This window comes from Canis lupus, chromosome 35 (assembly GCF_011100685.1).
Source record: "Canis lupus familiaris isolate Mischka breed German Shepherd chromosome 35, alternate assembly UU_Cfam_GSD_1.0, whole genome shotgun sequence".
Classification (NCBI taxonomy): Eukaryota; Metazoa; Chordata; class Mammalia; order Carnivora; family Canidae; genus Canis; species Canis lupus.
In genome coordinates this window covers 27,277,628-27,290,552 of record NC_049256.1, presented here as the reverse complement: position 1 = coordinate 27,290,552, position 12,925 = coordinate 27,277,628, and the positions used below count along the sequence as shown (strand labels likewise).

The following is a 12,925-nucleotide window of genomic DNA, read 5'->3' as shown; positions in this document are numbered from 1 at the left end:
GAGAAGGTGTGTCTGTGTTCTTTGATGCCTCCCTCAGTGCCCAGAACCCCTGCTGCACATCTCTTGCAGCCCTTCCAAGAGGTGGTGCTCTGGACTAAACCAGAGTCCGAGTTCTGGACCAGTGGGAGGGGTAAGTTTTCCCACACTCTGGCCACTTTTTCAATATTGGAATCCCAACAGGGCAGGGCAGTGCTGCGGGCCTTCGTAGTAAAGAAGCATCTTCTGCCTTCTCAGCTCACATCTGGCATCTTTGAACATCTCTCATCTTTCCGGAGATGACAAGGAAACAGAGGGCACCTGCTCCTTCATCTGGGATGGGCTCTCCTCAACCTGTCACCTGACCTGTCATCAGGGCCAGCTGCAGGGGTCGGTGACCAGGGCCCATCCAATTATGTGGCCAACTGGTGCTGACTCTCATTACTGGGCAAGCCTGTGTTCTTCGTTCCAGAGGAGAAACTGTCCTCCCTGAAAGTACTAAAGTAGGTTGATTTTTTTCAGATTTTCTAGGCCTTTATTTTTAAACTTTTCCTCTTATCCAGGAAAAACACTCTTGACTTGGTTCCTGATGCTAGTTTGGGGAGCATGAAAGATGAGGTGGGTATGGTTTAACTGCCTTAGGAGATGCCCTTTCAGGTCAGAGAGTTTCCTGCTCTCAGAAATCTGCTTTTCCTCACAACTTGGTTTTTGTGCAGTGTTAAAACTTTAGAGAATGCAGCAATGCTTGCTCAGGATAGATAGAAAATAAAAGGGTGGACTTTGAGTAAAGTAGCATTAATTATCACCTTGTATTCCATCGTGTCTGAGACTTTCACAAAGAAAGCATCATCCTCCTAACACCATGGAGAATTGCAGATAGAAACCTGGAGTTTTTTCACTCAAAGATCAAAATATCACTACTTAAAAAATATATATATCACCACTTAACAAGGAACAGGAGGAATCCAAGAAGTGGAGATGCCAGGGATTGAACCTAGGGCCTCATACATGCTCAGCATGCACTCTACCACTGAGCTATACCCCTCTATGCTTTAACAGGTTTGATTTGTTTTACCTTCAGAATCATTTTACTTGTGGCCACCTACCTACCTTGGAGTCCTGAGGACCTGAAACTGCTAACAAAAAGACTCTTTATATACACAACTCCCTTGTTTCTGAACTTCCTGGATTGCATTCTCCTTCCCTGCTGCGTGAAGGCATCCTTCCCAGGATTTATTTATGCTGCTCCACCCAGCCACACAGAACTTTCAGAGAAGCAGCAGGGAAGAGCCCTGTCCTAGTTCTGTCCTAGCTCTGTCTGCTGAAAGAGCATAGACTCAGTGACTCCCTGGTGACAGTGAGGAGAGCTAGTCTCTTAACTTAATTTCTTAATGCAGATCCACACTAGCAGGAACCAATGTTGCCTACTGGAAGAATCTGCTGTCACCCGAGGGCTGGGGCAGGGACATCACTACAGTCTGGACCATATCTCCCAGCCAGGATGTAAGAAAGTGCTCAGAAGATGATGATAGGCTTCCAAGGACACAGGAGCTACTAAACAAACCTTGGAAGCTTGCTTGGGCATTAAAATGAGCGAAGGACAGTGGTGCCTGGATGGCTCTGTTGGTTGAGCATCCGACCCTTGATCAGGGTAGTGAGCTCGAGCCCTGCTTGGGGCTGGGTGCGGAGTCCACTTGAACAAAAGTTAAAAAAAGGAATATAGCCTGATGGCCAAAATAAGAATACCTGAGTCCATACTGACGAGAAAGGATGAGGGAGAAGAGGAAGTTTTCTTTACAATGGTATGCTGGTTTGAACAACTTCATTATGTCTGGGGGTGGGGGGGGGGACTGATTTTTAGTGTGTTGTGCTTATAAAGAAGGAATTTGTTTCTTTCACTTCCTTCAACTCCCCTCGGAAACATGACCTCTAAAACAGGTGCTATGTCCATGGGAGGTGTTTCCTGGTGCACTTTCCTGTCTCCTGTCCTTGGGGCTCTCACTCTGTCTGCAGGGTCCCCATTCTGTGCAGGGCTCTCAGAACCAGGAAGCACCACCCTGCAATAGGGACCCCACATCTCTAGGCAAAGGTGTTGGGTGCAGAGATTTAGGAAAGTAGTGACTGACACAGTCTTTGCTCTTCATTTCACACTAATATTGTGAAGCAGTTACAGCTCAGTCTTGTCTCCCCACCTAGACCTCAATTTCCCGAGCGCCTCTAACAACGCAGGTTTTTCTTTTCTTCCCTCCCTTTCTTTCTTCCTTCCTTCCTTCCCTCCCTTCTTCCTCCCTTCCTTCCTTTTTTCTAATAGTACTTGATGCCATGCAAGGCTGGGTCTTGCAAGCCCCACACCACCTTTGACATACTTCTGAGAGAGCTGCAGATAGAGGGGAAGAAAATAGAGGAACCAAGAGACTACTGCGTCCTGAGACTCTCCTTGGTGGCGGGTAGGAATAGCCACTCAGGGAGTGGGCCACAACCAGTCAGTCCTCCAAGTGTTTGACACAGTGTTGAGAGCTTCTGCAGTTGGGAATGCAAGGTCTCTTCTCTGGAGGGTTTTCCAAACAGCAAATTTGCACGGAGCCCACCTCGACTGTTCAACTTGAATTCCCGCAGTGTCCTAGTGGTCACCAGTGTGGTGGATCTTGCAACTCACTCGTGGGAAGGGGGTGTAGCTCAGTGGTAGAGCGCATGCTTAGCATGCATGAGGCCCTGGGTTCGATCCCCAGCACCTCCATGGGGCCTTCTGGCGGTGTCACTTTTACACCGACCTACCTCTGCACTACACGGTAGTGCAATGAATGAAAAACAACACTGGCCTGAATGCCACCAACACTTACCTTTACTCTGTACGTCAAGTATTATCACTGCGGAGTTGGAGGAGCCAAGGTCTTTGGAATTGCAATGGATTATCATTAAATTATCCACTGTGAAAGGGAAAGAAAAAGCAATAGCAAAAATAAAAGCAAAAAATAAGAGGCTCTCGGGTAGATTTAGGTTTAGATTTCTTTTTCTGGTGTTATTTCCTCTTGAGTCAATAGAGAAAAAACCTTCACCTTCTTTTTCTAGTAGATACTCTTTGTATCCTCCCCCCACATACCTGGCACGAATATGCCACAGAGGAAAGACAACATTGTTTTTTCTTGAGGTCCCCTTATGGGGTGGTTGCGCAGAACCCCCAGGGAACCGAGGTAAAACCAACCCCTAAAGAGGCCCATGGAAGTGCTGAGGATCGAACCTAGGGCCTCGTGTATGTTAAGCACATGCTCTACCGCTGAGCTACACCCCCTTCCGGCGAGTGAGCTGTGGGATCCACCTCACTGGTGACCACTAGGACCTGCGGGGCCTCCGGGATTCAAGTTGAAGGGTCCAGGTGGGCTCCGTGTGAATCTGCTGTTCGGGAAAACCCTCCAGAGAAAAGAGTTGCATTACTACGCAGTGGGGTTACAAAGGTATGTGTGGACTTCAAGGAGATTTCCTGGGAGTGGCTTTTAATAATCTCGTATACTGTGATTCAAGTCCATGAGAACGATCCTAAGCTGATACAGAGCGCGCTGGTGAGACTCACCTCTTAGGCAAGACTCAGTCCGCGGGATAAGGCACCGGCCGGACAGCCGGGAATGCGGGCCGGGGTGGAGGGGAGAGTTGGACTGGAGACGAGTCCTGGAAGAGCGGGGGCCCCTCCCTGGCCTTCCCGGGTGTGCAACTGCACTGCTCCAAACCCTGCCTCCGTAGTCACTCGCAGTCTCCCCTGGTGTGTCTGTTCAAATTTCCCTCCTCCTACAAGGACACCAATACTTTTGGATGAGGACCCACCCCCATGGCCTCATCTGGACTTGATGTAGTGACATTCTGAGGTTCCAGGAAGCCCATGAATGTGGGAACGGCAGGCACTATTCGGCCAGGCACAGCTACCCTTATTAATGTGAGATGTGTTAATTATCGCTATCTCTAAGTCGCAGGACTCGAGTAACAGGATACAGAAGGGGACTGTCCCTTACAACAAAAAGATATATCATCCAAACATGGTTTCATGGGATTTTGTATTTTCTTTATATGGAAGTTAAATATGATTGAAAGAGGTGCATGAGGTGCCACTTAAGCCGCAAAATTATTTAAGAAACAGGGCCGACTTTCATCAATACATACCTGATATTAAAACAGAACAAAAAAAAAAAAAAAAAAAAAAAAAAAAAAAAAAAAAAAAAAAAAAAAAAAACAGAACAAGCTCTTCCTCGGGGCCACCTGCGGAGGTGGCAGCCATCGGTTGCTGGGCATCATGACTGCCCTCAGACCTCTGGTGAAGCCCAAGATCGTTAAAAAGAGGACCAAGAAGTTCATCCGGCACCAGTCAGACCGATATGCCAAAATTAAGCACAACTGGCGGAAACCCAGAGGTATTGACAATAGGGTATGCAGAAGATTCAAGGGCCAAATCTTGATGCCCAACATTGGTTACGGGAGCAACAAGAAAACAAAGCACATGCTGCCCAGTGGCTTCCGGAAGTTCCTAGTCCACAATGTCAAGGAGCTTGAAGTGCTGCTGATGTGCAACAAATCTTATTGTGCAGAGATTGCTCACAATGTATCCTCCAAGAACCGCAAAGCCATTGTGGAAAGAGCAGCCCAGCTGGCCATCAGAGTCACCAATCCCAATGCCAGGCTGCGCAGCGAAGAAAATGAATAGACAGCTTATGTGCGTGTCATATTTGTGTTAATAAAACCATAAAACTACAAAAAATAAATAAATAGAACAAAACAAAGCATGAACAAAAACATTTTTTAGCATAGGCGTTGCAGGGAGACAGAGATTGAAAGCACTGGAAAGCTCAGGGGCATTGTTGTGGAAACCCAAGTTCAGCAGCTGGTCACAGGAAAGGCCAGTACTCAAGGAAAGAGTTTTGATTGGAAAGAAATATGAGCTTTATTCAGGAGGCGGGACTCCTGGGGAGAAAGAATGAGTCTTGTCCAACAGCCAACTCCAAGGTTCCTGCCCGGTCAAGGATTTTTAAAGGGATTTAGTTAATCAGTTAAGGGAGTGCAGTGATCTAGGACACTTCTTGATTACCTATGGTTTCCATGGTGCCAGCTATAGCTGTTATTGGGGCGCTGGAGGTTGTGTGAGAGGGTTTGGTCCCTTGGTGCCTGGGGCAGTGCAGGAATGCCAGGTGACGGTAGGACTGCTCCCTTCTTTCTAGGAAAGAATGCATGACCTATACATATACAAAGAAAGGTGTAAGTTCATCCATCCCATGGGCTAAGCATACTTGCTAAAACTTAAAAACCACTCGATTGGCAGGAGGGTCTAAGGCAGCTTCATGAAGAACAGGAGTTAAGTTAACTTTGAATAAATAATACTTGAACACAGAGATATAGACAAGATGGTCTAGGGAGACTGGGTTGAAACCAGTTCATACCACAAGAGAAAGAAACTGTACGGAGGAAAGGAAAGTTCCATCTTGGGACTCCAGTGGAAGTGGCTCAAAAATTATATAAAAAGAGGCTTTAGACCAATGAGAGGGTCGAGAGTGGACTGGCCAGACAGGTAAGATTCTAGGAGCAGGAATGGTGTCATGCAAATACCCACCATTTGCTTCTGGAGGAACTGGAGGGTATTATGCTGAGTGAAATAAGTCAATCGGAGAAGGACAAACATTATATGGTCTCATTCATTTGGGGAATATAAATAATAGTGAAAGGGAATAGAAGGGAAGGGAGAAGAAATGGGTAGGAAATACCAGAAAGGGAGACAGAACATAAAGACTCCTAACTCTGGGAAACAAACTAGGGGAGGAGGGCAGGGGGTGGGGGTGAGTGGGTGACAGGCACTGAGGGAGGCACTTGACGGGATGAGCACTGAGTGTTATTCTGTATGTTGGCAAATTGAACACCAATAAAAAATAAATTTATTATTAAAAAAAAGGAATGGTGTCATGCAGTCTAAAATGTATTATCCTTTCTTTATGTCAGTGCACAAAAAGGATTTATAGATATAGAGGTTATAGATATAGTGGGCTTAACACAGTGGACTTTAAAAAAAAAAAAGGGTTATTAAATCCAGGGGCTTTTTTTTTTCTCTTTTGTTGAGTAAACTCCATAACCAACATGGGGCTTGAACTCATGACCCCAGAAGCAAGAGTCATACACTCTAGCTACTGAGCCAACTAGGTACTCAAATGTAATGGCTTTTACTTTGAAAAGTTAGGCTTTCAAAGACTCATAGAAAATAGGTGAAATGTACATATATTTCAAGGTGTCAGGGGTGTGGTTCAGTGGGAGGTGGTATTTCTTACATGTGTGCAAGTTCTGGGTTTGGTTCCTGGTGGATCTAGGGCTATTCTGTCTTCCCACGACTTTGGTAATATGGAATTTTCTCCTTTCACCCCCTTCTTGCTATTTTCTGCTCCCTGACAAAACAAACACAAGATTCAGTGGATTGCCCCTCCCATATGGTGATTGGGACAACATAAGAAAGAAGTGAGTACAAAGCGACAAGTAGCCACTAGATTAATCAGCTTTTTCACTTGAGCTACCATTTTGCAATACTACTGAAGAGAAAGGAAGATGGAAATGAGAGAGAAAAAAAAAAAAAAAAAAAAAAAAGAAGCCCATGTAAGGAAATATGCCGCTCCCTTCTGAACTTCTGATCTGTCCTTGCTATTACTCTTTATTTTAGTCTATATGAACTTTAGTGCAGACTTTACCTCCTGAATCAGACATCTCCACCCCAAGTGCAGTCATCATTATTAGTAACTTATGTGAGCATTACTGGCAGGAGCCACGACACTTCTTTTCATTTAGAATCTGTTACATCTAAGTAAATTTGTAGAGATTTCAGAAGGGTCTAAGTCTTGCATTTTCATGAGTCTATGAAGAGGAGGGCCCTTGAAGAGTGGGTAGTGGGGAGGGCTCAAAATTATCCATAAGATAAGGAGGTTTTAGGCAGTTGTTCCAATTTTAATTGTGAGCTCTTAATTTTCTGGTTGGGAATTATAGGTATTTTATCATAATCATATTAAGCTACATCGTTAATTCGTGCCCAAGTGTTCTCAATGCTAACAGGAAGCCTAAAACCACATAATGGTGGCAGGAACTTTCTGTTTCTTACTTCTGATACAAAAGCAAATTAGCCTAAAAACAACAAAAACCTAAAAGAAACCTTGTTCATCCCTCTGTACTTATTAGCTCAATATAAGTCTGGATAAGCTACCTGGAGATCTTCTTAGATGAATCCCTTACTCCCCAAATCCAACATGGCTCCAAGTCCTGTGTCAATCAATGTTCTTTCTTGTTCTCTCAAATCTTTCCATTTTCATGCCTAAATTCACTCTTTTGTTTACCTATCTAAACCTTGTAAGACTCTCTAAAATTGTCTTTTTGCCTACTATGGGAGGATAGAGTACAAAAATTGCTGGGTTGCCTACATTTGACCAATGGTTTTCTTATTCTATTGCACTCTGGTTTTGCTCCCTCAAAATCTTGACTTTAGGAGCCAGTTGAGGGCAGCCCGGGTTGCTCAGTGGTTTAGCACAGCCTTTGGCCCAGGGCATGATCCTGCATGGAGCCTGCTTCTCCATCTGCCTGTGTCTCCGCCTCTCTTTGTGTTTCTCATGAATAAATAAATAAAATTAAAAAAAAAAAAAAAAAAAGAGCCAGTTGAGAAAATAGGAAGTTATATGGAAGGAGGCGCACACTGTAAGAGAAAGCCAGGTTTCAATTAGCTTCTAAGAATTAGAGATATGTAGGTGAACAGAAAGACTAGCTTTAACAGGGGTTTAAACACTGAAATCTCACATTAAAAGAGTAAACTAGGGCACCTGGCTGGCTCAGAGGTTTAGCACCGCCTTCAGCCCAGGGCGTGATCCTGGAGACCCGGGATCTAGTCCCACAATGGGCTCCCTGCTTGGAGCTTGCTTCTGCCTCTCCCTCTCCGTCTCTCTCTCTCTCTCTCTCTCTCTCTCTCTCTCTCTGTTTCTCTCATGAATAAATAAATAAAATCTTTAAAAAAATTTTTTAAAAAAGAGTAAACCACCAACAGCTGATCTTTGCTACTTCATAGGCAAAGAAATCATAGAAATCTAATCAAGTGGATTTTAATCTCATACTTTCTCTTTATTCTGGGTTTCCACACTGATTTTGCTCCCGTTTATACCTGAGATGTTTAAGCCTGAATCAAGTATTCAGCACTCCTCCCAACATAACCACATACAGGGTTTCAGAAAAGCTGGCTTCTTGTGTTTTTTGTGGGAGCTACCTGTAACAGGGGCTCCTGCACAGAGGGACCCCAGACCAGTCCAGGCATGCTCACACTGTTTATCCAGCAACATAAAGAGCAGCCAGGCATTGTCAAAGCCATGACAGTGTTGGACTCTACAAGTCAGATCTCCCTGTGGGAAGCACCTTCTCTTTCTCTGGGAGGAAGGGGACCTTGTCCATTTTTTCTTTTGAATTCAGAAGATGGGAAGAAAGATAGAGTGAACCTTCTACGAATACATCTCTTTTTGGATGAAATCTTCCTAATAAATTGATCCAATCCAATTTCTAGGTGCTTGACTTTCCAGGCTAGTGGTGTCCAAACCAGCTGATTAACAGAATCACATGGGAGACTTTAAAATCATAGAAATTACTGACTGCTTCTGGCCTACAGACAACTCCTCTTGGTCTCTTCACTGTCCAAGTTGCCTTAGATCTTCCTCTAAAGTTTCTGTGGGAAGGGCACCTGGGTGGCTCAGCTGGCTGAATGACCAACTCTTGATTTTGGCTCAGGTCATGATCTCAGGGTTATGGATTGAGCCTCACTTTGAGCCCTGCCCTGCATTGATCCCTGTATGGGGCTCTATACTCAGTGGGGAGTCTTCTAGAGATTCTCTCTGTGCCCCTCCCACTCCCACTTGAGTGTTCTCTCTTTCTCAAAATCAGTCTTAAAAACAACAACAAAGTTCCTGTGGGACTTGACTGTCACACAAAATATTGGCCAAACTCAGGACTACTCTTTGTGTTGTATGTGATGAAGTTGAGGACTTCTCTAGGCCTATGGAGATGTTATAAGGTCTTAGATTAAAAAAAAAAAAAAAATAAGGTCTTAGATTTTTGCAAAGGATTTACAAAACGTAGTGTCTCAGCTTACATATTGCCTCTTTGTGCTTTATTTAGGGGAGAATTCTGTCCAAACGAGGCTCTGTAATAAGCTGTAGCTTTTCCTTCCTTATCCCTCCCCTCTTCTTTGTAAGGGGTCTCCTGAACTAGACCTGAAACTTCCACTAACTGGGTCTACCCCAGGGATTACTAGAGTGGTGACAATAGAAAAACACACTGTTCTTCATTTATGACCAAGTTTTGTGATAAATTCATTCCTCTTCTGCCATATCTCCCCCACAGAAGCCTAAATTTTGAGATCGGCACTCATGTCACTCATCATGCTTCATTTCTCACCAATGTTATTACCTTGTTCCACTTTTATCTTTTCTCTCATTGGGACCTAATTCCCCCAAAATAACACACTGCTAATATTCTCTAATGCTAATCTCATGGGTTATCAAAAAATTTGAATAGCAAAATTAAAACCACCAAATCAATAAAATAGTATTTAGTAAGAGTTTATTGTGAATATAATAATAGCTCATGAACTAGGAGCTTTCAGATTTAGAGCTGGTATGAAGCTCAGGGCATGACATCACAGAATGGCTGATAAGGTAAAAATGAGGAAGTTGTTTAATTTTTTGCAGTGATTGGTTATTGCAGTGGGGGTTCCAGACATCAGGGAATTGCTTATAACTGATTATTTTACACCAGTTTTAGGAAGATGACTTTTTTTTTTTTTTTTTTTACGATTATCAGAGGCATTTACAAGAAATAACCTATGTTTCACTTGTATTCATGAGATAAGCTAGAATTACCAATTTAACCTAGTTTGGATCTGTGGCTTAAATTGTTTTGTCTGCTCAATTTTCAAGTCTCTGTTTTGTATTTAATTTTAACAGGGTCTTCCCCAACAGAAGTTAGAAGAAAAGAAAATTGGAGACAGAAGTAAACATTCCACCTGGGATTCTCCCTGGTGCAGAATTGGAACTGATGCTCCAGTAGTCCTTTGGTGAGCAGACCTAGGAGTGGGCTAGTCTGGGGGGATCTTAGTGGCATTAATGTTCTTTGATCTAGCATTCTGATATCCTTCTCACGGCAAAGGTTAAAAAAAGATTCAGGCTAGGATTTTGTGAAATAGTGAAGTTAAATACAGTAAATCTTGTTCTACCAACTGTTTGATCCTATACTAATCCAGAAATCAGGGCAATTGTCCATTGTAGGGATTTACTGTAGTGTAGGGTCTATCCAGGTGCGCAGCTCCATGGGAACAGAGGCTCAATGTGTAGGAGAGTCTGGGTTTATTCCTGGGTTCCTTCAATACAGCCTTTCTCTTTCCCCTCCAACATTGTACACATTCAAGTTGCATCAGTACAAGGAAGAGAAGAAGGAGAGAGACAGAGAAAGATCATGCTCACTTAGGATCTCTGGAAAGGAAAGGAATAAGCATGCTATCACCACATGAATAAGTTCCTTCCTGCTGGTTCACAGCTCACTAAGGAACAGGAGGAAAAACAAAGAGCCAGAGGCATTTGGCTGACTCAGGTGGTAGAGCATGCAGCTCTTGGTCTCAGAATTGTGGGTTTGAGCCCCAGGTGGGGTGTACAGATTATTGAAAAATAAAATACTTTTTTTTTTTAAAGGAAAGAGCAAATAAAAAAAACCAGGCCATTATGGAATATTTGTTAAATTTTCTTTTGTATTCTCAGTTGAACCTGTGTGAAGGCTGAGGAACAGCAAACCTACCCATTGATTTTTGTCTCCTCTCATTTTCCTTATACACACGTAGAGGAAGGGAGGGAAGGAGGGAAGGAGTTGTCTGTCGGCCAGATCAATCACCAGTTGTGGCAGGGTGTCATCTCCAGGGTGAGGGAGCAGGGGAAAAACGGTTCTCAAAGAATGCAGTGCTTTCTGAGCAGCAAGTTGAGAAAACTGTTAGTGTTCATGAATGAAGATAGAGGTGTGGTGGACATAAGTCAGGAAAGCTGAACATAAAAGGCCTAAACGTCCTAGATTCCGGTTTGGAAAGTCCATAAAAGACGTCAACCAATTCTTCCCACAGCGTGTCACCTGATTGCAAATATTCTTCTGTGTTCACTGTCTCTGGTAAATCTTCCAGAGGATTCTGGAATACAGTCAGAACCAGGAGCCTCCAATTTTCCTTCTCTTCACTAGTAGACACATAACATTGTGAAGTCTTTAAATGAAAGTCTGCCTGAAATACACTTGCCAATATTACAAGAGGTTCTGGGATGAAGAGAGCCTATGTTTTTGGCATCAGTCAGTAGATTGTTGGTGACACTAGCTAAGCTGAAAGCAAGCATTTCAGAGCAAATGGCCCTTTCCTCTGTCTTTCACAGGTGAGCCAATCCTACTTGCTTTGAGGTGTCCAGGACTTCCCCTGAATTTTCCAGCCCATGGATGGCACCACTTGGAGCTTTCCAGGGCTCTTTGACTTCATCTCTCCAACATCCCTGTCTATTGCAGGCTTTGCCCGCCTCACTTGGTCCCCCAACTTTGCTCTGCTGCCCCAGGCCTGCCTTCGCCCCTGGTCATTCCTCCAGTTGTGTGTGTGTGTGGGGGGGCGGGGGAGGTGGGTATCACTGAATTTACAGTGGAGATAGTTTTGAAGCTGTTGTTTGTAAAACCCCTTGTGGACATAATGGTCAAGAGAGTGAAAGAAAGAAAGAGAGGGGAACCAACCAGACAGGACCCGTGCCAGGTATGTGCCAGCTGCGCCAACAGGTGCGCTGTTCAGTCTCTGGTTCACCTGCGGCCACAGCTGCCCAGGCCCCGGGGGGGCGCGTCCATCCCAAACCTCACCACCGCGGGCGCTGCAGGAGAAGTCCTTGGAACTTCCCTGGTGGAGGCAAGTAGCCCTCAGCCAACACTCTGCTGGTGAGCAGCCCCTGGAGCAGGTGACCCAGGTGGGGAGGCCTTCAGACGAGAGAAGGCACCATTCAGATTACAATCTAGTTACCCAGAGAAGACTGTGAATACTGTCCAGTTTAGTAATATCAAACATAGTGAAACTTAACCCAGTAGACTTTCTGCAGGCCAATTCTTAAAGTTTGAAAATGGGAAAATAGAGTATTTCACAAATCAGGAGATATAGAAGGGAAGAAAGGGGGTGTAGCTCAGTGGTAGAGCGTGTGCTTCGCATGTACAAGGCCCTGGGTTCAATCCCCGGCACCTCCACTCTGCATTTTCTCTTTTCTTTTATTTATTGTTCATGCATTTCTCCCCCTGGGGCTCACACCTGCAGAAGAGAAGAGGATCAAAGGAAGGGCCCACACCCATCAGAGTCTCCTCCTTTGGAAGCAGGAAGCCGGCCTTTCTAACCACCACCTTCTCAGTGAGTTTTCTTGGGTCTCTTCGGAAAGGGCAGGACGGAAACAAGAGCAACTTCAGGGGAAAAAGAAATGTATGCTCTCTTTTAGCATCTGTTCTCCAATGGTCAGCTGTGCCCATCTATTTGTCACTTCCATGTTTTTTAGTCTTTATCCTGCCTTCTACCCCATTCTAAAGTTCTCTGAAAGGACACTGTCCACTTCAAGAAGTGTTAAATAAAGTTTGCATCACCTCAGTTGTCTTCTGTAATCATTTTTAACACTTGTTTTTAGAACTTTAAGAAAAGTCATAAAGTGGGTTATGTGAGTTAATGTCATGCCAAAGATCCTGGGGAAAGATGCAGCCCAAAGGGGCAGCACGAGTGTGTGTGTGTGTGTGTGTGTGTGTGTGTGTGGTTGTGGGGATAGGAGGAGAGGGTAAGAATAGATAGATGTATGAGTTTCTTGTTTCCTAAAACAAACACTGTGCTATAAACAAGAAGCCGGTAAAAATTATATGACTACTTTGTTTCTAAACATGA

The 12,925-nt window shown here is 44.2% G+C and overlaps 2 non-coding genes and 1 pseudogene across 2 annotated transcripts; all 3 read left to right on the top strand.

The window, feature by feature from the left end:
- Positions 1–2,641: 2,641 nt before the first annotated feature.
- Positions 2,642–2,713, top strand: TRNAA-AGC. Its single transcript has one exon. It is a non-coding gene; the product is annotated as a tRNA-Ala (tRNA).
- A 1,513-nt stretch (positions 2,714–4,226) lies between these two features.
- LOC478750 lies at positions 4,227–4,708 on the top strand (annotated as a pseudogene).
- A 7,472-nt stretch (positions 4,709–12,180) lies between these two features.
- On the top strand, positions 12,181–12,252 carry TRNAA-CGC. Its single transcript has one exon. It is a non-coding gene; the product is annotated as a tRNA-Ala (tRNA).
- The last annotated feature ends 673 nt before the right edge of the window (positions 12,253–12,925 follow it).